The 23,096-nt window shown below is 46.9% G+C and overlaps 1 protein-coding gene across 1 annotated transcript in view; it reads left to right on the top strand.

Moving 5' to 3' along the window:
• Positions 1-23,096, top strand: part of bmp7b (bone morphogenetic protein 7b) — a 179,279-nt gene that overhangs the window by 105,509 nt on the left and 50,674 nt on the right. The window lies entirely within an intron of this gene.

The raw sequence follows: 23,096 nt of genomic DNA on the forward strand, positions 1-23,096 counted from the left end.
CTGTCAGGATTCCTATTCACCTCTCCCACCTGATTCCCACCACAAAATCCATTTTGGTGGGTTGCACTAAATTCCATCTCGTGTTTAATATTCCCCTCATGGGATACATCATGGTATGTCATAAGATGTAGTTTTATTGCCTGTTTCTGGAGGCAAAGCACCACCAAAGGGAAGGTACTTGGAGCAGCATGCTCAGTTTCGGTTTCTATATTAAAAGACATTGAGGCACTGGAGAAGGTGCAAAAAAGGCTGATACCAGACTGAGATAATGTAACTATCAGGAAATATTCAACAGGTTTTGGGTCTTTTATGTAGAAAAGAGAAGGCTGATGGGGTGACTGATAGACATCATCAAGATTATGAAAGACTTTGATCAGATAGATGTAGAGAAGGAGTTTCCACTTGTAAGAGGAGTCCAAAACTGGGACCATAAATACAAGATAGTCACTCATAAACTGAATAAAGAATTCAGGAGCAACTTCTGCACTCAAAAAGTGGTTAGATTGTTGAACTATTACTACATGGGGTGGTTGAAGTGAAGATTATAGTTGCATTTAAGGAATGCTAAATGAATACATGAGGGATAAAGGAATATAAAGCTATGCTGATAGAGTTAGATAAGGTAGGTGGGGTGGGGGGGGGGAGGAGGATCATGTGGACAGAACAATTGGTCCCAAATGCCTGCATTTGTGCTGTACATTCATGTAAGGTAGAGGGCCAATCATTGGATCTGCCATTTTAGATGCCAGAGAGTGGCTGAGTTCCCAGCTTGTTTGTACGGATAGATGTTGGATGTTTTGCCACATTAACACTACTAACTGATCCTAGCTCAAATGGTAAGGCTATAAATGCATTCTATGGTAGTCACGCATTGGCATGAAAACAGAAGAGCAAAAACAGATCAGATTTGGGACCGTAAAAACCAGGTCGCCTTGTTTTTATTTTTCTCATTCTCAGAATGGGTGCATCGCTGGGAATGCCGGCATTTCTTGCCCATCCTTAGTTGCCCTGAGAAGGTAGTGGTGGAACTTCCTTCTGGGTTGCCGGTAGCAATTTTGGACCACATCAGAAGGCAGATAAAAGTCAACCACATTGGCAAGCGATTGGAGTCATAAATAGGCCAGATCAGTTAAGGACGGAAGATTTATTCCCCTAAAGGACATTAGCGAACCAGTTGTAATGTTACCATAATCCGAAAGTTTCATGGTCACTTTAGTGATGCCAGTTTTTATTCTCAGATTTTTTTTTCACATAACTGAATTCGAACATAATGCAAGTGCAATATAAATAGAAGACACCTGGAGGCAGCTGCGTGCTCACTGCCCGACCACACCTGGGATCCGAATAGTGTAAGAAAATGCTGAAAGGAGCAAAATATTACTTTCGTAAAAAGGCAGTGGTTATCATGTGGTTGATTTATTCAGGAACTGCAGATCTATAGGCTGATGGGCCATCAATCCCAGAGCACATTAAGCATGGAGGGCACGAATGGAGAGACAGTTGGGGATCTGAAAACAGCACGAAAGGAGAGGCAGTTGGGAGTGTGAAAACAGCATGAGTGGAGAGGCAGTCAGCAGTGGAGAGCCTGAGCGGGTGAGGACCTGGAGGCAGTAACCATCACCTAGAAGAGCGGGCAAAAAGAGGGCCCAGGGACAGCAATCAGCACCCAGAAGAGTGGGTGAGGACCTGGAGGCAGGAATCACCACCTGATGGTTACTGCCCCGAGCGGTTCAGCATTGGCTAAAAGCGAGATCGCGAGGCCACCACTGTTCTTTATGAATCCCAGGGAGAGAGGTCCTGTGGGAAGGAGAAAAGAAGACAGTAGGAGTATGTGGGTCCGTATGTCCTAGGCCCACACAGCGGAGACTGGTCTCCATTCAACTCGGACCCCCTTGCCACTGGACCAGGGCCTTGCTCCATGAAGCCCGTGTGACAGCTGGTGTGCAACGGCCACCCCACGTTAAAAGAACTCACGCACAGGTATCTTCCACCCCCCCCCCACCCCCCCCTAAAATGAAGTTCAGGACCTGGACCCTCATGGACAACCCCAACAGCGACAGACTGGAACAGCGTACTGCTATTGTGGCCTGGGAGCTCTGACGTTTCGACATTAACATCGCCGCCCTAAGTGAGACCCAGCGGGTAGGGGAAGGCCAGCTCAAGGAACAAGGTGGCGGCTACACCTTCTTCTGGAAAGATAAACCAGATCACCACCTCCACGGAGTTGGCTTCACCATTAAAAACAAACTAGTTGGCCGTCTCAAAGACACGCCTTGCAGGATAAACGAGTGCCTCATGACCCTTCAGCTCATCCAAGCCTAGAACCAGTGCGTTACAGTCCTCAGCGCATATGCTCAACACTAGATGCCACAGACAAGTCCAAAGAGGAATTTTACTCCAGCTTTGAACAATCCCTGGCCCAAGTCCCAGTGGATGATAAGGTGATCCTCTGTGGCAACTTCAATGCCAGAGTTGGGAAGGACACAGATCTCTGAGGGAATGTAATTGGCAGAGGAGGGGTAGAGATATCCAACACCAATGGTACCCTGCTCCTGACAAAATGCCTTGAACACAGCCTTGTCATAACCAACACCTTATTCCATCAAAGAGACAAGTACAAGGCCTCATGGCAACACCCTCACTTCAGGCACTCACTCCTGCTTGACTACTCCATTGTCTGAGCGAGGGATCACAAGGATGTGCATGTCACCCGTGCCATGACAGGAGCCAATAATTGCTGGCCTAATTCGCTCTGTCATCAGCATCAATGTAGACACAAAGGAGCGATTGCAGCAGAAACAATACTGCAGGAAAATCAACACTGAGGCACTCAAGAACACTGATAAGAGAGCCCTATTCAGCCAGCATCTCACAGCCAACCCAGCAACTCCTGGTGACCCAGAGTCGCAGAGTGTCCACAGCAACTGGTCTGCAAACAAGGCCTCCATAATCAGCACCTGTGAAGAGACGCTTGGTAACCTGGCCAGGAAGCACCAAGACTGGTCCAATGAGAACAACCAGGAGATCCAGGAGCTGATAGGCCGCAAGCACAAGGCATTTCTGAACCTGAAACAGCAACCCAATTCTAGAGCAAGAAAACAGCTCTACAGACAACTGAAGGCTGAGGTCCAGCAAGAAACCTGTGATGTAAAGAACAGATGGTGGGTGGAGAAGGCACAGGAGATCCTACAGTGAACTGACAACCATGACGTGCAAGGTTTCTTTAGCGCAGTCAAGACCACCAATGGCCCAAGCACCCAAGGCCCCATTCCACTGCTGGCCAAGAAGAGAGAGGTGCTCATCTAGGACAGAGGCAGTCAGCGCCCACTGGAAGGAGCACTTCAAAGATCCTCTTAACAGAGACTCTGGACTGAATTTTGCCGTCGGTGAGCAGGGGGCGGGGCCCACTTGCCGATGCGCAAAATGACATGGGATGACATTGGGGGGAACCCCCAACGTCATCTCACCCCATTTAAATCCTCAGGAAGGCGGGCCCGCCAACCTGTCAATGGCCAATTGAGGCCATTGACAGGATCATTAAAACAATTAAAGGACCTGCCCGTCCAACCTTAAGGTTGGTGGGCAGGCCAGGAGCCCTGGCAGGGAATAGAAAAAACATGAAACCTCATCCACCGGCGGGATGAGGTTTCATGTAGGTATTTAAAAGTTGAATAAAGTTTTAATGAAATTTATTAACATGTTCCATCTCGTGTGACATTGTCACATGAGGGAGACATGTTAAGGATTTTTTTTTCTATTTTTAATGTTTATACAACTGTCAGCGATCTCCCTGAGGCAGCGCTTAGCCTCAGGGAGATGTGCACTCTTTCGTGCGCATGCACGAAAGAGCGCACTCTCGCATTTGGGGAATCCTCCCCCGCCAGCACAGGAAGCGCATAGTGCTTCCCGCCGGATGTCATGCTGGGCCGGCCTTAATTGGCCCGCCCACTTAAAATGGCAGCGGGGCCCGCTTCTCCAGCGGGGATCGGCTCCCCGCCTGCCGGAGATTGGGTCGGGCCCGCCCACCCGGTGGGCAGAAAATTCTGCCCTCTGTCTTCAACGTGAGCGTCCTCAACTCCATCCTGCAGCATGCTACCCACCACCATCTCAGCACAACCCCAACCCAACACAAGGTAGAAAAGGCCATTTGACAGCTAAAGAGAAACAAGGCATCAGGAGTAGATGGAATCCCCGCCAAAGCATAAAGCATGGCAGAGAAGCACTGTTGGCATGAATACATGGCCTCATCTCCCTTATCTGGAAGGTGGAGAGCATGCCAGGAGATCTCAGATGCCATAATCGTGACCATCTTCAAGAAAGGTGACAAGTCCAACTGCGATAACTATAGAGCGATCTCTCTGCTGTCGGCCACAGCTATGGTCATTGCAAGGACCCTCCTCAATCGCCTTCTTCCTGCAGCTGAAGGGATTCTTCCCAGAGTTGCAATGTGTATTCCGCCCACTAAGGGACACAATGGACATGATCTTCACCCTGTGGCAACTGCAAGAGAAATGCAGAGAACAGCACCAACCCTTGTACATGGTCTTCTTTGACCTCACAAAAGCCTTCAACACTGTCAACTGCGAAGGATTATGGAGGATCCTCCTCTGTTTCGGCTGTCACCAAAAGTTTGTCACCATCCTTCGCCTGCTCTACGATGACACGCAAGGCATGATCTTGACCAACAGATCCACCACAGACCCAATCCACATTTGGACTGGGCTCAAAGCAAGGCTGTGTCATCGCACCGATGCTCTTCTTGATCTTCCCTACCACAACGATCCATCTCACCCTCAGCAAGCTCCCCGCCGGAGAAGTTAAACTACAGAACAAGCGGGAACCTGTTCCACCTCCGCCACCTGCAGGCCAAATCCAAGGTTGTCCCATCCTCTGTCATTGAACTACAGTATGCAGACAATGCTTGCGTCTGCGCACACTCGGAAGCCATCGTCAACACCTTCACCGAGGTGTACGAAAGCAAGGGCCTTACACTAAACATCTGTAAGACAAAAAGTACCTCTACTGATCTGCCCCCTCCACGCTGCACTGCCCCCGGTTATCAAAATCCACAGTGAGGCCTTGGACAACATGGACCACTTTCCAGACGTTGGAGGCATACTGCTAACAAGCGCAGGCATCGACAACAAGGTTCAACACTGCCTTCAGCGTGTCAGTGCAGCCGTTGACTACCTGAGGACCTCAAACCCGGCAACAAGCTCATGGTCTACAGAGCAGTAGTGATACCCGCTCTCCTATATGGCTAAGAAACATGAACTATGTACAGCAGGCACCTCAAAACTTTGGAGAAGTACCACCAGTGTTGCCTCTGCAAGATCCTACAAATCCATTGGCCACTTCCAAGGTGAGGTGAGAGTGACTGCCCTTGACATCAAGGCTGCATTTGACTGAGTGTGCCATCAAGGAGACCTAGAAAAACTGGAGTCAATGGGAATCAGGGGGAAAACTCTGCTGGTTGGAGTCATTCACAGCACAATGGAAGATGGTTGTGGTTTTTGGAGGTCAGTTATTTCAGCTCCAGGACATCACTGCAGAAGTTCCTCAGGCTAGTGTCCTTGGCCCAACCATCTTCAGCTGCTTCATCAATGACCTTCCTTCCATAATAAGGTCAGAAGTGGGGATGTTCGCTGATGATTACACAATGTTCAGCACCATTCGCGACTCCTCAGATACAGAAGCAGTTCATGTCCAAATGCAGCAAGACCTGGACAATATCCAGGCTTGGGCTGACAAGTGGCAAGTAACATTCGCGCCACACAAGTGCCAGGCAATGATCATCTCCAACAAGAGAGAATCCAACCATCACCCCTTGATGTTCAATGGCATTACCATCACTGAATCCCTCACCTTCAACATCCTGAGGATTACCATTGACCACAAACTAATCTGGACTCGCCATATAAATACTGTGGTTACAAGGGCAGGTCAGAGGCTCGGAATCATGTGATGAGTAACCCACTTCCTGACTCTCCAAAGCCTGTCCACAAGTGAGGTGTGTGATGGAATACTACCCACTTGCCTGGATGAGTGCTGCTCCCACAACACTCAAGAAGCTCGACACCATCCAGGACAAAGCAGTCCACTAGATTGGCACCACATCCACAAACGTTCACTCCTTCCACCACCAATGCACAGTAAGACCATAAGCCGTAAGACATAGGAGTAGAAATTAGGCCATTCGGTCCTTCGAGTCTGCTCCGTCATTCAATCATGGCTGAAAGGTTTCTCAACCCCATTCTCCCGCCTTCTCCCCATAATCTTTGACCCCCTTACCAATCAAGAACCTATCTATCTTGGTCTTAAATACACTCAATGACCTGGCCTCCACAGCCTTCTGTGGCAATGAATTCCATAGATTCACCACTCTCTGGCTAAAGAAGTTTCTCCTCATCTCTGTTTTAAAAGGTCTTCCCTTTACTCTGAGGCTGTGCCCTTGGGTCCTAGTCTCTCCTACTAATGGAAACATCTTCTCCACTTCCACTCTATCCAGGCCTTTCAGTATTCTATAAGTTTCAATCAGATCCTCCCTCATCCTTCTAAACTCCATCGAGTATAGACCCAGAGTCCTCAAACGTTCCTCATATGTTAAGTCTTTCATTCCTGGGATCACTCTCGTGAACCTCCTCTGGACCCTCTCCAGGGCCAGCACATCCTTCCTGAGATATGGGGCCCAAAATTGCTCACAATATTCTAAATGTGGTCTGACCAGAGCCTTATAAAGCCTCAGCAGCACATCCCTGCTTTTATATTCTAGTCCTCTCGAAATAAATGCCAACATTGCATTTGCCTTCCTAACTACCGACTCAACCTGCAAGTTAACCTTAAGAGAATCCTAGACTAGGACTCCCAAGCCCCTTTGCACTCCAGATTTCTGAATTCTCTCCCCATTTAGAAAATAGTCTATGCCTCTATTCTTCCTACCAATGTGCATGACCTCACACTTCCCCACGTTGTATTCCATCTGCCACTTCTTTGCCCATTCACCTAACCTGTCCAAATCCTTCTGCAGCCTCCCCACCTCCTCAATACTACCTGTCCCTCCACCTATCTTTGTATCATCTGCAAACTTAGCCAGGATGCCCTCAGTTCCTTCATCTAGATCATTAATGTATAAAGTGAAACGTTGTGGTCCCAACACTGACCCCTGCGGAACTCCACTAGTCACCGGCCGCCATCCTGAGAAGGACCCCCTTATCCCCACTCTCTGCCTCCTGCCAGACAGCCAATCTTATATCCATGCCAGTAGCTTGCCTCTAACATCATGGGCTCTTATCTTACTGAGCAGCCTCCTGTGCGGCACCTTGTCAAAGGCCTTCTGGAAGTCCAAGTAGATAACATCCATTGGCTCTCCTTTGTCTAACCTGCTCATTACCTCCTCAAAGAATTCTAACAGATTTGTCAGGCATGACCTCCCCTTGATGAAACCATGCTGACTTTGCCCTATTTTACCATGCACTTCCAAGTATTCTGAAATCTCATCCTTAATAATGGACTCTAAAATCTTACCAACGACCGAGGTCAGGCTAATCGGCCTGTAATTTCCCGTCTTTTGCCTCACTCCCTTCTTAAACAGGGGGGTTACATTAGCGATTTTCCAGGCTTCTGGGACCCTCCCTGACTCCAGTGATTCCTGAAAGATCACCACTAACGCCTCCACCATCTCTTCAGCTATCTCCTTCAGAACTCTGGGGTGTAATCCATCTGGAGCAGCAGTGTGTACCATCTACATGATGCACTGCAGGAATTCACAAAAGCTCCTTCAGCAGCACCTTTCAAACTCATGACCACTACCATCTAGAAGGACAAGGGCAGCAGATAGATGGGAAACCCACCACCTGGGAGTTCCCCTCCAAGTCACTCATCATCCTGACTTGAAAATATAACGTCATTCCTTCACTGTCGCTGGGTCAAAATCCTGGAACTTCCTTCCTAACAGCATTGTGGGTGTACCTACACCACATGGATTGAAGCAGTTCAAGAAGGCAACTCAAAACCAACTTCTCAAGGGCAATTCGGGATGGACAATAAATGCTGGCCCAGCCAGCGAAGCCCACATCCCATGAATGAATTTTTTAAAAAGGATAGGCGCACCAACGTCAGTGTTCTCGCTCGGGTCAGCATCCCCAGCATCAAAGCATTGACCACGCTAGATCAGTTCCGCTGGGTGGGCCACATCGTCTGCATGCCTGACACGAGACTCCTGAAGCAATTGCTCTACCTGGAGCTTCAACACGACAAGCGAGCCCCAGGAGGGCAGCAGTAACGCTTCAAAGACACCCTCAAAGCCTCCTTGAAAAAAAGTGCAACATCCCCATCGACATCTGGGAATCCCTGACCCAAGACCGTCCAAAGTTGAGTGAAAGCATCCAGGAAGGAGCTGAACACCTTGAGTCTCATCGCCAAGGGCTAGCTGAAGTCAAGCATCGACAGCGAAAGAAGCACATGGCAACCCGGGCACCCCACCCAGCTTTTCCCCCTACCACTGTCAGCCCTACCTGTGACAGAGACTGTAGGTCACATATTGGACTCTTCAGCCTTCTGAGAACTAATTCTTAGTGCAGAAGCAAGTCATCCTCGACCCCAAGGGACTGCCTAAGAAGAAGAAGGCTTTAATCATGTGGATCTAAGATGTTGTCTTCCCCTTAAGAAATAAGGCTGATATTTTATATAGCAGTATCTGCAGCAACTTGAATCAGATGCACTGTAGACATTACCAAATTATTGTTTATAAAGCTCATAACAAGAACAGGGGTCCAGTGATCCCACTGTCACGCTGGGCTTTGACATACACTGGAAGGTGGGGGATTTTGTTTTTTGATATTGAATTTTGTCAGTCTGTCTTAAACTATAAGGTAAATGAGGCACCATAAACAAATTTGCATGTTGGCTCCTTTGCGATATTTGTTTTTGATGGTTCTTCCTGTGTCTTCCTATATACTTACAACATGCATATTTTGACACTTGTGGAATCATAAATTTAGCAGTACTAAAAAGACATTTGCCACTTGTCTGCCAGATGTAGCTGTGGCAATTTAATGTGCATTTACATTGTATGGCAGATTACGAATCAACCAAGAACTCATTCTAAAGTTGACAGCTTCATTTCTGGCTGCTGCATCTTCTCTGATGGTAGGAGAAAGGTCAGTATTGATCACTGATTTGGAAACTGCATCCTAAAGCACCTATTAATGTGGGATTAGCCATCTTCTGCAGAGATAAAGTACAGGACAGAAAATAGACAAGTAGACTGAAAAGGGCATTTCCTGCTTTATCTGCCTCGAGATTCCACCATGTGCTGAAATGACAAATGCACACCGCTTGATGGAGGGGAAGCAGGGAGAAAATATAGAATTGGGGTGAGTAGATGGGCCAAAGGCTTAGAGGTATAATATAAAACATTAATTCTAAGTACTTTTGAATGTCAAAGTGAGTCAACCTTGCCTCACTCTCATCTCTGAGTCAGAAGGATGTAGGTTTAGCACCCACTTCAGAGAACTGATGCCCCATCTGTTATTTCAGATGGATGAAAAAAGATCCCATGACACTCTTTGAATAAGGGATAAGTTCTGCTGGTGTCCTGGTCAACATTTATCCTTCAGTCAACATCACTAAAACAGACTAGCTGAACATTTATCTCATTGCTGTTTCTGGGAGCTTGTTGTGCACAATTTGGCTGCTGTATTTCCCTACATTACAATAGTAATAGTAACTACACTTCAAAATTATTTCACTGACTGCAGCGCTTTGGGTCATCCTGAGATCTTGAAAGATGCTGTGTAAATGAAAGTTCTTACTTTCTTCTTAACTGTTGGTCTATGGAGCAGAGCATTTGCCATAATCAACCTGGTTTTAAAAAAAGCAAATGTTAATTTACTAGATTTATCAACATAGGGAGATTTATAACAATTTCCGGATTGATTTAGATCTGTTAATTGGAAAGGAGGCAAATTAATTTGAACATAAATGTGAATTGTTCCATAAAGAACAAAAATTGTGTGCTAATGAATATAGAATGAACTGGCACAAGTAGAATTAGAAAGGGAATTGGGTAGACTTGTGTTTTCAATGTTTAGGCAATGTGCTGAAGTAACTTAAAAAGCAAATAGACTATAGGACTACAGAGGTTTTTGTACAATACACTGGTCACACCTCACTGATGTATTGTGTTTAACTCCGGTTATCATGTAATGGAAAAGTCAGAGAAAATAGCAATGACCTCAGTCAGATCCAAATGCAAAGTGGGTGAACTATGACAGCAGGTTATGAAATCTCAAATTGCAAAATCTAGAGATAAGGCAGTTCAGAGGAAGAGCTAATTGTGGTGTATAATATATTAAATGGGTAGAAAGGTCCAGAATATCATTTCAAATTAATTCAGGAAAATAGGACTAGAGAGCATAAACTTAAAGAAGTGAAAATTGAAATCAATAATATTATATTTAAAACTAATGTGAACACTTTGGTTAATCACTCATCTTTACTTTGGCTATTGCCAAAAAGTTTAACATAACCACCACGTGTTTTTAAACAAATTGCCAATGTATTACCCTCTGAAATAAGCACTTTTGTTGAAGAAAATCAAAACTCCACGAGAGCAGCTGAAAGTGACTTGGAACCTGGAAAACAGTGAGGGACAGTGCATCAGATCATTCCAATTCATGAAGGAAGCTGTCACAGGAATCTACCACCTGTTGCAGCCAGAACTGTAGGCTCGCAGCAGGGCAAGAACAGCATTGCCATTGGATGTGAAGGTCACCATAGCCATTAACTTTTATGCAGCCGTCTCCTTCCAGGCTGGAGCAGGCCATATTTGCAACATCTCTCAGTTCATTATCCACTGTTATATGAGGGAGGTCACTAAGGCTCTGTATGCAAAGAGAGCTGAATGCATTTTATTCACTCTTGTCAGAGGGAAGCAGATGGAGTGAGTATGCGGCTTCTTCTGGCTTTGTGAGGAATTCCAGCTTCACCCAAAGAGTGTCACCGACTCCACCCACGCCGCTTTGCAGACACTGTGGATGGAATTTTCCATGCCCGCTGGTGTTAAACATGTTCGGTGGCGTGAATGGACAATATGGCAAGAAGACCAAAAATCAGTTTCACAGCGTTGTGAAACCAGTTTGCAATCATCTGCTCAGCCCATCAATGGTGGGCCGTGTTTCCCGCCATCAGACGTCGGGAACCTCATTGTAATACATCTGCATATCATTATAAGGCCATGTCACCAGAATGATTCCCCCCAATGCTGGATCATCTGAGCATGTCAGCGTAATTGCATGCCAGCGTGTTTCACAACAGCATATATAAGGCTTGGACTTGGTGGGCTGCACTTCGAGGGTAACTCGGAGGTGAGTGCACAGTAACATTGCGCAGTGCTCGCAAGGGTCGACTGTTGGGCTTCAAGGTTGAGGCATGTGAAAGTGGGGGACAAGGGCTGCACTTCAGTTGAGGCAACTTGGGGGTAGGGGCAAGGGCTGCCCTGAAGTTGAAGGTAGTGCACAAGCATGTACTAGGTGGGGGAGGGAAGCGGCCACACATTAGGGAAACCTCGTATAAAGTGACCATTCCTCTGCAGCTGAGACCGTTCAGGCACAGCCACATTGACATGCTTGGAGTCGGACCTCTAGCTTATAAGAACATAATAACATAAGAACTAGGAGTAGGAGTAGGCAATTCAGCCTCTCAAGCCTACCCCACCATTCAATACGATCATGGCTGATCTCACTTCGGCCTCAAATCCAATTTTCTGCCCTCTTCCCATAACCTTTCAACCCATTACTAATTAAAAATCTGTCTACATCCTCTTTAAATTTATTCAGGGTCCCAGCACCCACAGATTCACGACCCTTTGAGAAAAGTAATTCCTCCTCATCTCTGATTTAAATCTACCACCCCTTAGCCTAAAACTATGGCCTCTCATTCTAGAATGCCCCACAAGGGGAAACATCTGCTCCACGTCTACTTTGTCTATCCCTTTTACATCTTATATACCTAAATTAGATCTCCTCTCATCCTTCTAAGCTCTAGCAAGTATAGGCCTAAACTGCTCAATCTCTCCTCATAAGACAAGCCCCGCATCTCTTGATTCTCCTCTGAACTGCCTCCAATGCAGCTACATCCTTCCTCAAGTAAAGGGACCAAAACTGTGCACAGTACTCCAGGTGCGGTCTCACCAATGCCTTGTACAGTTGCAACAACAGTTCCCTATTTTTATACTCTATTCCTTTCGCCATAAATGCCAAAATTCCATTTGCCCTCCTTACTACCTGCTGTACCTGCATACTAGCTTTCAGTGATTCATGCACGAGGACACCCAGGTCCCTCTGCACTGAAATGTTCTGAAGTTTCTCTCCATTTAAATAATATGTCACCTTTTTATTCTTCCAACCAAAATGGATAACCTCACACTTATCCACGTTAAACTCCATCTGCCAAATTTTGGCCCATTCACCTAACCTGTCCATATTCATTTGTAAATTTCTTATTTCTTCATTGCAACTTACTTTCCCACCTATTTTGGTGTCATCTGCAAATTTAGCTATAGTACCTTCTATCCCTGAATCCAAGTCATTGATATAGATTGTAAATAGTTGGGGCCCAAGGACCGAACCCTGTGGCACCCCACTAGTTACAGCTTGCCATTCAGATAAAGACCCATTTATCCCGACTCTCTGCTTTCTGTTGGTTAGCCAATCCTCTATCCAAGTTAATATATTACCCCTAATTCCATGTGATCTTATCTTGTGTATTAATCTTTTGTGCGGCACCTTATCAAAGGCCTTCTGGAAGTCCAGATATACTACATCTACAGGATCCCCATTATCCATTTTGCATCTTCAAAGAACTCTAGCAAATTAGTGAAACACGGTTTACTCTTCATAAAACCTTGCTGACTCTGATAGATTGCGTTTTGACTTTCCAAATGCCCCATTACTACTTCCTTAATAATGGATTCCAACAATTTCCCAATGACAGACGTTAAACTAACTGGTCAATAGTTTCTTACTTTCTGTCTCCCCTGCTTTTTGAATAAGGGCGTTATATGAGCATTTTTCGAATCCACTGGAACCTTTCCAGAATCCAGAGAATTTTGGAATATTATAGCCAATGCATCCACTATCTCTGCTGCCACTTCCTTTAAGACCCTGGGATGTAGGCCATCAGGTCCTGGGGACTTGTCACCCTTTAATCCCAATAGTTTGCTCAGTAGTTTTTCTCTAGTGATGGTGATTGTTCTAAGTTCCTCTTTCTCTATACCCTCTGCACTACCTGTTACTGTTGGGGTGGTACTAGTGTCCTCCACCGTGAAAACTGAGGCAAAATATTGATTAAGTGTCTCTGCCATTTCTGCGTTCCCCACTATTAACTCCCCAGTCTCATCCTCCAAGTGACCATCATTCACTTTAGCTACTCTCTTTTCTTTTATATACTTGTAGAAGTTTTTGCTATCAGTTTTTACATTTTGCGCTAGCTTTCTTTCATAATTTACCTTTGCTCTTTTTATTATTTTTTTAGTAACCCTTTGTTGATCTTTAAAAGTTTCCCAATCTTCCAGCCTGCCACTGACCTTTGCAATTTGGTATGCCTTAGTTTTTGCCTTTATGTTATCTTTAACTTCCTTGCTTAGCCATGGATGCTTTTTCCCTCTCTTACCATCTTTCTTCCTCTTTGGGATATATTTTACTTGGGAGGAATTGGATAACTCCTTAAATATCTGCCACAGTTCATCAACTGTCCTACCTTGTAGTCTTCCTGCCCAGTCCATTAGGGCCAAATCTGCCCTCATGCCTATGTAGTTACCTTTTTTTAACTCCAGGACACTAGTGTGGGACTCAGGTTTCTCTCTCTCAAACTGAACTTGAAATTCTAGCATGCTATGATCACTCTTTCCTAGAGGATCCTTAATTAATCCCAACTCATTACACAAAACCGAATCCAGAATAGCCTGTTCCCTGGTTGGTTCCACAACATGTTGCTCCAAGAAACAATCTCTAATACACTCTATGAACTCTCCCTCAAGGCTACCCTTGCCAATTTGATTAGTCCAGCCTATATGCATATTAAAATCACCCATGATTATTGCCGTGCCTTTCTTACATGCTCCCAGTATTTCCTGGTTTATACTGTGCCCTACTGCTGAACTACTGTTTGGCGACCTATAGATTACTCCCACCAGGGACATCTTTCCCAGACTGACTCTACATCTTGCTCTCTAGTGCCTATATCATTCCTCACTATAGCACTGATCTCTTCCTTTACTAACAAAGCAACACCACTTCATTTTACTTCCTGCCTATCCTTCCAAAACACTGAGTACCCTTGGATATTCAACTCCCAGACCTGTTCTCCTTGTAACCACGTCTCAGTAATTGCCAACAAATCATATCTATTTATCTCTATTTGCGTTGTTAACTCATTAGTTTTATTCCGAATGCTACACGCATTTAGATACAAAGCCTTTAAGTTTTCCCTATTGTCAATTTTCCCTGCTCTTATATAATTCTTTGGTGAAATATGGCATTCACACACTCTGTTCCTTCCTTTCACTTTTTGGTAACTCAGCCTCGTCACTAACCTGCACTCTTACCCTCTCCTTAAACTTTGATTTTTTATATTTTTATACAACTGAACCCTCCCTCCCACTATTTAGTTAAAAGCCCTATCTACAACCCTAGTTATGCGATTTGCCAGGACACTGGTCCCAGCATGTTTCAAGTGGAACCCGTCCAAACAGAATAGCTCCCTCTTTCCCCAGTACTGGTGCCAATGTCCCATGAATTTGGACCCATTTCTCCCACACCGACCTTTGAGCCACGCATTTACCTCTTTAATCTTATTAACCCTGTGCCAATTAGTTTGTGGCTCAGGTAGTAATCCGGAGATTATTACCTTTCTGGTTCTGCTTTTTAATTTAGCCCCTAGCTGTTCGTATTCCCTCAGCAGAACCTCTTTCCTCGTTCTACCTATATCGTTGGTACCTACATGGACCATGACAACTGGATCTTTCCCCTCCCACTCCAAGTTCCTCTGCAGCCCAGATGAGATATCTTTAACCCTGGCACCAGGTAGGCAACACAACCTTCGGGACTCTCGATCCTGGCTACAAGGAACAGTATCTATTCCCCTAACTATACTATCCCCGGTTACAACTACATTTCTATTTTCTCCCCCCACTTGAATGGCTCCCTGTACCATGGTGCTATGGTCAGTTCGCTCATCCTCCCTCCAGTCCCCGCTCTTGTCCACACAGGGAGCAAGAATCTCGAACCTGTTAGGTAAGGGCTAGGGCAAGGGCTCCTGCAGTGCTACTTCCTGGATCCCTCTACCTGCCTCACTCATAGTCACACCCTCCTGTCCCTAACCACTGGCCGAATTTAAGGTAGTTAATCTAAGGGGTGTGACTGTCTCCTGAAACACAACATCCAGGTAACTCTCCCCCTCCCTGATGTGTCGCAGTGTCCGAAGCTCAGACTCCAGCCCATCAACTCTGAGCAAGAGTTCCTTGAGCAACCAACATTTGCTACAGATGTGGTCACTAGGAACCACAATGGGGTCCACCAGCTCCCATATCATGCAGCTACAACACATTGCCTGGCCCTGCATCTCTATTTTATTTAATTAGTTTTTCAATTTGTTTTTCAATTTCCTACTGGTCTTTAGTTTATCAATCTGTAAAATGTTTCTCCTATTTACCTTTAATCTGAAAGCAAGTTAGAATAGAGATTCAAAATACACTTTTTAAAATCAACTGGAACTCGCTCTCTCTGCTGAGTTGAAGCTGAAGTGTTAGGCCTCCAATCCTGGGCCCCAGTAGTCACCTTTAATCTGAAATCAACTTAGAATAGGTAGTTCAAACTAGCAGTTACTTATCAACCAATGAGCTTACGGTTTTCCTGTGATGTCACTCTCTGTTTTTTTTCACTCGGCGATAGTGACTGCAGAGGACACTCTTCCCAGACTGCTTCACGGTGACGGTGACTGCAGAGAACACTCTTCCCAGACTGCTTCACAGTGACTGCAGAGGACACTCTCCCCAGACTCATCTGCCCACTCAAGCAATGCAGAGGCCACCAATGAAAGTGCCATCAAGTGCTCCAGAGCTTTTCACCCCTTGGGCACAGACTATAAGCTAATGAGCGTTTTAGTGGACTGCAGAACAGTTAAGTGACTGGGCACGTTGTACGATCTTCTTGCTAGAGCTGGCCATGGAGCAGTCACTGGTCAAAGTGTTCACAGCCCTTTCCAATGTTATCATCCCGGTTTGGACTAGTCTTCCCCATGGTTCAAGCTAATAGTGCAGCCTTGCAGTGTGGGTTAGGAGAATGCCTGCACCTGAGCTGAGAGACAGCATGCAGTCCAATGGACGAAGCTGCTGCCAATTGGTCAGGTGGAGTGGAGTGGAGGAGGGTGGGGTTTCGGGCAGCCTTGCAGCGCACTAAACTCTGGCCATCCAAGTGGTGACCAGCACTCTCCGGGATGCATTAAGGGGCCTTTAGACTTAACCAAGAGAGGTTCTTAGTACACCCAAGCTAAGCCACACGTGCCTCTTTTTCATCCTGCAGGAGGAGTACATCAGGAGCATGAAACCTGGTGACCTAGATGTATGCCTCGTGGCATACACAGGACAAAGATGACAGAGAAGAAAGTGACAGAGGTGCCTGGCTGCACAGAGGAAGGAGCAGCACCCTCAGGAAGAAGGGGCAGCTGGGGCTCCCGCACACACCGCTTAAGAGCCACAGTTGGTTGGCGCTTTGCTAGACCCATGGCCTATAGACGCCGCCTTTCATTCCTGCAGAAGACTGAAAACCAGTGCCGCCAAAGACTGAGCATGTCTAGGGAACTGGTCGGTCATATCTGCCAGCTGTTTCAGGATTTGCTGCCACGGGGACAGGAAAGGCATCCTCTGCCCGTGGCCGTGAAAGTGACCCCGGCACTCAATTTTTACGCCAGCGGCTGTTTTCAGGGCTCCACAGGCGACCTCTGTGGGATATCACAAACCTCCGCCCACAAATACATCCATGAGGTCATAGACCTCACAACTTCGCAACTTTGTGCATTTCGCCTGCAACAAGGAAAGCCAGGATGCAAAAGCAATTGGATTTGCCCAGATCTCGGGTTTCCCACAGGGGCAGGGTGCCAACGACTGCATTCACATGGCGCTCAGATCTCAGTTACAACAAGCAGTCAACTGTGTCAACCACAAGGGATTCCATTCGCTGAATGTGCAGCTGGTGTATGACCACATTAACTGCAGCCTGCAGGTCTACACACGATTTCCAGGGGGTGTCCACGACACTGGGATTAGAATAGTTAGAGTAGTTAGGTACTTGTTTGGCCATCGCAGGCTCGATGGGCCGAAGGGACTTTTTATGTGCTGTAGACCTCTATGACTCTGACTCCTACATTCTCAGTCGGTCACTGATCCCTGATGCCTTCCAGGGTCAACAAAGGCTGCAGGGATGGCTCCTCAGGGACAAGGGCTATCCCCAGAGGATGCGGCTGATGACACCCATGCGGCGGCCTCAGAATGCAGCACAGCGAAGGTATATGAGGCTCATGTTGCAACTCACAGCTTGGTGGAGCAAACCATAGGGATGCTGAAAATAAGGTTCTGGTGCCTGGGCCAGTCTGGTGGAGCCCTGCAATACAGTCCGCAGAGGGTGTCACACATCATCGTCACCTGCTGAGGCCGTTACAACCTGGCACTGCAACAGGACGAGGAGCTGGCTAAGGAGAAGATAGAGGAGCTGAAGGTCTCCTCCGATGAGGAAGATGTCGATGGGGATGAGGGCGAGGAGGTCCTCAAAGGCGAAGATGATGGCGATGAGGCCCCAGCACTGGCCAAACAAGGCAGGCGCGCTCGTGAGGCCCTCATCGTTGCTAGATTTTTTGAGGATGATCACGAAATGCAGTGAGGACACCTCATAGATCCTCACATTGCATCTATGAACGTTTGACTCAAGTCTAGCTTATGGTAGTGCACATACCCTCTGTGATAAGGCTCCTATCATGGAGATGCAGTGGAGACCCTAATAGTCGCTCGATTGCAGAAGGATGATGATGACATGCAGTGAGGACACTCCATAGATTTTCACCTACCCTCTGAGAATGCCTGACTCTGGCCGAGGGCAGCTCTGTGTTCAGGGTCATATCATGGAGACGCAGCCATGAAACTTTAAATGCCCCTGATCCTCAGAACAAGGAGCCATAGGCAGGGAGACATTCTTGGGAGTTTATTGACAATAATGAACATTATGTACAAGTGATGAACACCCATGCTCAGGCTGTGCAACTACATCTTCGTAACCTTCCTAACCCTGTCGCTACATCTTGGTGCTCCCCGGACATCCACAGCAGAGGTGGATGCAGCCTGCTGACTGCTATGCCCTGTCTGTGATAACCTTGGTGGGCATCCTCTGCAGGGCTCAGACCTGGAGGGCCACAGCCTGCTTTTGGGGTCCTGCTGTGTGGCAGTGGCGCCCTCCTCGGCCTGTGGAGCTGGAGCTGCTGGTGTCACAAGAAGAGGGGATTCGGATGGGCCGGACTCTTCCGGAGTCACCTGGGTGGATGGCCCCGGGGTGTGCGCCTGCTGATCCTCCTCCCTACGGGTGCACAAGGACCCCTGGGTGACTCCTTGAAGAGAAAGGAAAGCTGGAGTGAGTTCAAGCTGCCCCGCATGCCTCTCGCATATGCACTGTTGGAGGCCAACTGTGGCAAAGCGATGGAGTTCAGCCCACACAGCAGTGCAGGAGGGACATCCTGGACCAATGCCTCCACGGCGGCTGCCATCCTACCAATGTTGACCTCAGTGTGTTGACATGCCTGTGCTATCACCTCAGCCTGAAGGCAGACAACTCCTCCATTGTACCTTGCAATCTGAAGAATGCAGCAGACATCCCTTCCTGTTGTTCCCAAGCTTGCCTTTGCAGCTTCAGCTACCAAGATATGACTGAGTCCAGAGGCTCATCATCTGACTAGGACTCAGCAAATTCCTGGCCTCCAGCAGTTCTCCAAGTGCCAGTCACCTGGGAGGTCCCTGCCGCTGCCTGCTGTGGATCAGACAGTGTGATGTGCTCACCAGGTTGTGATCCGGAGACTACTCTAAAGCTAGGTCCCATTGAGGGTGTGTTTCTCTGCGCTGGTGGAGGTGGTGGGTGAGCGCTGTGATGGGTCTTCAATGAGGGTGCCTTCAGATTGCTCTTCAGAGGTTTCTTCGGGGTTTGATTGGAGGACCTGGGTCATGGACTCTGTCGGCTGTTTCCCAGACATGCCTGCGAAAGCAAGGGGAGATAATTAGTGCATAGCAGTGGTCTGTGAAACAGGACACATCACTCTTAGCATGGTTGTCTGATGGGTGTTGCACTGCTGGATCCTCACTTAGCAGGCCACCACCAACCTCACTATCAGCACAGTACCAGTACAGATCCTTGCCGGCCAGATGGGTGGCTCTGTTTCCAAAGTCTGGGAGGACGTTGATTTCAGGCACTCATCCATCAATCTGTGACTTTGTGTGCCAGCTTGTCCTGCATAAATTGAGATGGAGAGAGTGTAAGCGGGATGCCTGCCAGGCCAGATGATAAGTATGCCTGGCATGTGTGGGTGGTGAGTGGTGCCATGGATGGGATGATGACAATTAAGGTGTGTGTGAGTGAGTGAATGGTGATGTCCCTTGCACTGGCAGTGAGTGAGGGCCCTGTAGATGTGTGATGGGTTTGTGAGTATGTGAGTTGAGAGTGATGAGAAGGTTGACTTACCCAGGTGGAACGGAAGAGATCATTCATCCTCTTGCGGCACTGGGTGGTTGTCCACTTTTGCACTGCATTGGCGCTGACCATTGCTACCATCGCCTCCCAAGCCAGACTGGCGATGATGCTGCACATCCTGTGGCCAAAGCGTGGGTAGAGGACATAATGGCAGGCCTCCACAGCATCCAAAAGGTGCTCAAGGGATGCGTCATTAAACCCAGGAGCTGCAGTTTTCTTGCCATTCTGGGCCATGTCTTCCATGCAGCAGTCCTGGGCTGGAAGTACTGAGAGGTGTGTGTGACGCGGCACTTTAAATGTGGCGCCCGGCGTGATGAGGTAGCGAGGTGATTATGTCGCAGGGGAATGAGAGCTCGCTCGCCATCAAAATGGCATGTTTTCTGGGAATGCATCATTAATGTGACGGGATTGGGGTGATACAGTGTGAGAAGCCACCATTGTGGCCAGCGGGTAAAACGTTTTTCCCACCTGCTACCACACTTAGTGCAAATCTGAGACGATTCCACCCTGTGTATCATTTCTGAGATGTACTACAACTGGAAAGGATTCCACTCCTGTATTCGGCTGGGGTGTAACTATACTCAGCTTATCATGCCCAGTATTCTGGGGGCAGCCATGATGCCTTCATTCTGTAGGGGTCTGCTGTGCCATCAGGATTAAAGCCACCATAACAAACCCGAGAATGAATACTGGGTAACAAGGGCTACCCACTCACCACCTGGCTTATGACTCTGGTGCACAATCCACCAACATGGACAGCACGCATATAATTAAAGTCACATGCTGTCACATGGAATGTGATAGAGCAGACCTTTGGGGTGCTTCTACAACACTTCTACTTCCTGAACCGCTCTGGAGGAGTCCTGCCATACATGTAGATTGTGTGTCAAGGTCTGTTGTGTTCTGCTGCATCTGGCACTATCTCAACATAATGAGGACACAACTCTCGTCATCAGGTATACCAAGTGCCGAGACATTAGACAAATACAAAACTTTTAGGGAAATGTATATGATAATATGGCAGATTCCCATCATTAATATCTCCTAGTATAGAACATCTGGCTGATTACTTCAAAAAAATATCTGTGACATCAAGAATTTCCCATGAGACAAATAATGTCCCAGCAGCTCAGCTTTAGCTGAGGGTGCAAACATGAATTCTGAGGACAAATTAAGATATTAATTGTTCATATATATCTTCTGATCAAATGATAAACCTAACTCCTTCCTCCATGTCTCCATACTATCAAATTCTGCTGATATATATTCCAAAAATCATTGTTCCTTCATTTGGTTTCTGTGTATTGATTAACATGTAAAGAGATCTGACCAAGTAGTCTTAACCTGTATTCAATGATCTTTCAGTGACTTTTAATCCACTTTTGAAGAAAACAGGGGAACTTCTGAGAATGCCATATAATTTCCAATGAGCTATATTCCACAATTAAGGGTTAATTGTTAACCTAGATGCACTGTCCCATGCACGTCACATCCAAGTGGCAGGTTACAGGAGTAATGGAAATAGCCTTATTGCTAATGACAAAGGTGTTAGAAAAAGCCCAATCTGTAACATTGTTCCATTAATCCCTTTTGGACCAGAACAAACTCATCTATGTAAGCAATCCCGCTCTGACCTCTAGCGCAGTGAATTTTTATAAGGATACCTATTTTTGTCCCCTGTAACTTGCGCTGAACAACTGCAGAAACCGCTGAAAAGCAAAGTAAAGAGTGTCTGTTCAGGGTTTTGGATCCACCCGTCAGAAGTTAGGATGGGAGAGCAGGAGAATCCACACAGCATTGATTCCCCTAACTTCTGGCCTCTCTCCCTCTATTGAAATCTTCCTGATCCTCTCTATTTTGTTGATTTTATCATGGTCACAGGGCTTCTTTGAAAATTCCTCTCATTCCTTCTAAGCCAGGCTTGTCCAACGTAAGACCTGCTGGCCAGATGCAGTCCCCAGGGGTCTCTCCAGGCGGCCCCCAGGGCAAGTTTTTAAAACCCCAGTCAAACAGGCGACTTCCAATGGAAGATTCTGCATGGAGCTGCTCCTTCAGTCACAGGCCATTTCTCTCCCTCCTTTGCTGCTGATAGGCTCACTAGTGAGGGAGAGAATCAGTCTCTGAATGGAGGAGCAGCGAACACCAGCATTGGTGAGTGTGCTGAGGGCTGCCTGGCCGAGGGAAGTGCAGGTACGGCGGGACTAGAACCCGGGAGAGCCAGGCAATGGCGGGGCTGGAGCCCGGGGGTGCCAGGCAACGGTGCAGCTGGAGCCCGGGGGTGCCAGGTACATCTGGCAAAGCTTTGGCAGGCTGGGGAGGGTGAAGTTGCCTTGGGTCCGGGGTGGGCGATGTCGCGTCTGCTGCGGGGAGGGCAAAGTTTAGTCTGGCACGGAGTACCACAGTGAGTATGTGGAAGTGAGAGAGTGTGCTTGTGTCTGTGTGTGTAGGAGTGAGAGTGAGTGTGCCCGGCGGGTGGGGGGAGTGCTAGAGACTAAAAGAAGGGTAGGAAATAAATACAATAACTCTCACTAAAGAAAAAGTACTAGGGAAACTAATGGGGCTAAAGACCAATAAGTCCCTTGGACCTGATGGGTTGGATCCTAGGATATTAAAGGAAGTAGATACAGAGATAGTGGATGCACTGGTAGTAATCTTCCAAGAATCCTTGGATTCTGAACAAGTCCCGAAGGATTGAAAAACTGTTAATGTAACACGCTTATTCAAAAAGAGAGGGAGACAAAAACAGGTAACTATAGGCCAGTTAGCTTAACATCTGCCATTGGGAAAATGTTAGAGCTTATTATAAAGGATGTTATAGGAGGGCATTTAGAATTACATAATCTTATCAAGTAGAGTCAGCATGGCTTCATGAAGGGGAAAATCATGCCTGACAAATTTATTAGAATTCTTTGAGGAGGTAACTAGCAGGATAGATAAAGGGGAACCAGTAGATGTAATATATTTGGGTTTCCAAAAGGCGTTCGATAAGGTGCCGCATGTAAGGCCACTTAATAAGATAAGAGCCCACGGTATTGGTGGTAGTATATTAGCACGGATAGAGGATTGGCTAATTAATAGAAGACAAGAGAGTTTGGATAAGGGGGCATTTTCAGGATGGCAACCTGTAACTAATGGAGTGCCACATGGATCAGTGCTGGGGCCTCAATTATTTACAATATATATTAATGACTTAGATGAGGGAAGTGAATGCACTATCGCCAAATTTGCAGATGATACAAAAATAAGTGGGAAGGCAAGTGGTGAGGATGACACAGAGGGATATAGACAGGTTAAGTGAGTGGGCAAAAAAAGTGG

This window comes from Cetorhinus maximus, chromosome 13 (assembly GCF_964194155.1).
Source record: "Cetorhinus maximus chromosome 13, sCetMax3.hap1.1, whole genome shotgun sequence".
Lineage (NCBI taxonomy): Eukaryota > Metazoa > Chordata > Chondrichthyes > Lamniformes > Cetorhinidae > Cetorhinus > Cetorhinus maximus.